The sequence below is a fragment of the Cryptomeria japonica genome, unplaced genomic scaffold (genome assembly GCF_030272615.1).
Source record: "Cryptomeria japonica unplaced genomic scaffold, Sugi_1.0 HiC_scaffold_74, whole genome shotgun sequence".
NCBI lineage: Eukaryota > Viridiplantae > Streptophyta > Pinopsida > Cupressales > Cupressaceae > Cryptomeria > Cryptomeria japonica.
The window spans coordinates 135,001-138,684 of NW_026728896.1; positions in this window are offsets into that span (position 1 = coordinate 135,001).

Here is a 3,684-nt window from a genome sequence, read left to right on the forward strand (position 1 = left end):
CAAGGTGCGGCGTGCACGAAGTCGGACCCCGGTTTGCCCCGGGTGCGCACCTCGCGTGCACCTTGGTGCGCACACCTTGGCTGGGTTGCGCGCCCTGGTGGGCACCATGGTGCGCACCAAGGAGCGCTCCGAAGTGTGCTCCAAGGTGCGGCGTGCACGAAGTCGGAGCCCGGTTTGCCCCGGGTGCGCACCTCGCGTGCACCTTCGCCGCGGTGGGCACCATGGCGTGCACGAAGTCGGAGCCCGGTTTGCCCCGGGTGCGCACCTCGCGTGCACCTTCGCCGGGGTGGGCACCTTGGTGTGCAGACCTTGGCTGGGTTGCGCGCCCTGGTGGGCACCATGGTGCGCACCAAGGAGCGCTCCGAAGTGTGCTCCAAGGTGCGGCCTGCACGAAGTCGGAGCCCGGTTTGCCCCGGGTGTGCACCTCGGGTGGGCACCTTGGTGCGCATGCCTTGCCTGGGCTGCGCACCAGGGCGGGCTCAAGATGGCACCCGCGTTCCTTTTTTTTCACTATCTTTCAAAACGGAAATTTTAAAATCTCATTTTTTTTTGCCTTTTTCTGGAAATTAGTGAAGGCAGCGCATCAAAGGTGCGCACCTCGCTGCCCACCACGGTGCGCAACGCCGGTGGGCACCCCGAGTGCTTCGAAGTGTGCTCCAAGGTGCTGCGTGCACGTTGTCGGAGCCCGGTTTGCCCCGGGTGCGCACCTCGCGTGCACCTTCGTCGGGGTGGGCACCTTGGCTGGGTTTGCCCCGGCTGCGCTCCGAAGCGGGGTTATTGGAGCGCCGCCTCTTTTTTTGTCGGAGCGTTTGGTGGGGTTTCTCGCATTGGCTCTTCCGAGGCCCGGTTGCCACCCTGGCGCGCACGAAGTCGGAAGTAGGGTTAATTGCCCGGGTGCGCACCTTTGCCAGGGTGGGCACCTTACCTGGGCTGCGCACCAGGGCGGGCTCAAGATGGCACGCGCGTTCCGTTTTTTTCACTATCTTTCAAAACGGAAATTTTAAAATCTCCTTTTTTTTTTGCCTTTTCTGGAAATTAGTGAAGGCAGCGCATCAAAGGTGCGCACCTCGCTGCCCACCTTGGTGTGCTCTGAGGTGCGCACCCGGGAGCGCTACGAAGTGTGCTCCAAGGTGCGGCGTGCACGTTGTCGGAGCCCGGTTTGCCCCGGGTGCGCACCTCGCCTGCACCTTGGCCGGGGTGGGCACCTTGGCTGGGTTTGCCCAGGGTGCGCTCCGAAGCGGGGTTACTGGAGCGCCCCCTCTTTTTTTGTCAGAGCGTTTGGTGGGGTTTCTCGCATTGGCTCTTCCCAGGCCCGGTTGTTGGGTGCGCTCCCACCCTGGCGCGCGCGAAGTTGGAAGTTGGGTTAATTGCCCGGGCGCGCACCTTCGCCAGGGTGGGCACCTTGGTGCGCACACCTTGGCTGGGCTGCGCACCAGGGCGGGCTCAAGATGGCACCAGCATTCCCTTTTTCTCACTATCTTTCAAAACGGAAATTTTAAAATCTCGTTTTTTTTTTGCCTTTTATGGAAATTAGTGAAGGCATCGCATCAAAGGTGCGCACCTCGCTGCCCACCTTGGTGTGCTCCGAGGTGCCCACCACGGTGCGCAACGCCGGTGCGAACCCGGGAGCGCCCCGATGTGTGCTCCAAGGTGCGGCGTGCACGAAGTCGGACCCCGGTTTGCCCCGGGTGCGCACCTCGCGTGCACCTTGGTGCGCACACCTTGGCTGGGTTGCGCGGCCTGGTGGGCACCATGGTGCGCACCAAGGAGCGCTCCGAAGTGTGCTCCAAGGTGCGGCGTGCACGAAGTCGGAGCCCGGTTTGCCCCGGGTACGCACCTTCGCCGGGGTGGGCACCTCGGCTGGGTTGCGCGCCCTGGTGCGCACCAAGGAGCGCTCCGAAGTGTGCTCCAAGGTGCGGCGTGCACGAAGTCGGAGCCCGGTTTGCCCCGGGTGCGCACCTCGCGTGCACCTTCGGCGGGGTTGCGCGCCCTGGTGGGCACCATGGTGCGCACCAAGGAGCGCTCCGAAGTGTGCTCCAAGGTGCGGCGTGCACGAAGTCGGAGCCCGGTTTGCCCCGGGTGCGCACCTCGCGTGCACCTTCGGCGGGGTTGCGCGCCCTGGTGGGCACCATGGTGCGCACCAAGGAGCGCTCCGAAGTGTGCTCCAAGGTGCGGCGTGCACGAAGTCGGAGCCCGGTTTGCCCCGGGTGCGCACCTCGCGTGCACCTTCGCCGCGGTGGGCACCATGGCGTGCACGAAGTCGGAGCCCGGTTTGCCCCGGGTGCGCACCTCGCGTGCACCTTCGCCGGGGTGGGCACCTCGGCTGGGTTGCGCGCCCTGGTGCGCACCAAGGAGCGCTCCGAAGTGTGCTCCAAGGTGCGGCGTGCACGAAGTCGGAGCCCGGTTTGCCCCGGGTGCGCACCTCGCGTGCACCTTCGCCAGGGTGGGCACCTCGGTGCGCACACCTTCTCAATGTTTTCTTGCCTTTTCTGGAAATTGGTGAAGGCAGCGCATCAAAGGTGCGCACCTCGGTGTGCTCCGAGGTGCGAACCCGAGAGCGCTCCGAGGTGCCCACGAAGTCGAAAGTCGGGTTAATTGCATTGTTTTCCCCGGGTGCGCTCCGAGGTGCGCAACATCGGCGCGCACCAAGGAGGGCTCCGAAGTGTGCTCCAAGGTGCGCACGATGGCGTGCACCTCTGGTGCGCACGATTCGGAGCTCGGTTTGACCGGGGTGCGCACACCTTGGCTGGGTTGCGCACCTTTTGTGCGCTCCAAGGTGCGCACGAAGTCGGAGCTCGGTTTGCCCCGGGTGCGCACCTTCGCCAGGGTGCGCACCTTGATGCGCACGCCTTGGCTGGGCTGCGCACCTTGGTGGGCGCCATGGTGCGCACCTTTCGTGCGCTCCAAGGTGCGCACGAAGTCGGAGCTCGGTTTGCCCCGGGTGCGCACCTTGGTGGGCGCCATGGTGCACTCCGAGGTGCCCAAGATTGGTGCGCACCAAGGAGCGCTCCGAAGTGCGCTCCAAGGTGCGCGCGAAGTCGAAAGTTGGGTTAATTGTCCGGTTTGCCTCGGGTGCGCACCTTGCGTGCACCTTCGCCAGGGTGGGCGCCTTGGTGCGCACACCTTGGCTGGGCTGCGCACACCTTGGCACCCGCGTTTCCTTCATTTTAAATTTTTTTTTTTTACAATCTCTCAAGTGGGAAATTCTATAATCTCAACTTTTTTTGCCTTTTCAGGAAACTTTTGAATGGAGCGCATCATTGGTGCGCTCCGAAGTGTGCTCCAAAGCTCTCTCCAGCTGCGTGCACCTGCCCCGGCCGCGCACCCGGCCCCGCCCAGCTTCGCTCACCTGTCCCGGGCGTCTGGTGCGGAACCTTAGAGTAAGAAACATCACCGTGCACCTTGGCCAACGTGCGCGACTCGACCGAGCGCGCACTGGCCGAGGTGCACACCGATTTCACCTGGGTGCGCGCGCAGCACCTCGGGCGCACCGGGGTGCGCGCACAACGCCCGGGTTGCACCGTGGCCTGTGTGCTCGGGGCGCCTCGGGTGCGCGCTCGGTGTCGCCCCCGCGCGCGCGGTAGTGCGGGCAGCGCACCCCGGCCCGGCCCGGCCCCGACGAGAACGCAAACGGGCAAAAGGTTTATTCAAATAGCATTGCGATGCCCGGCGAAAAACTAAAAA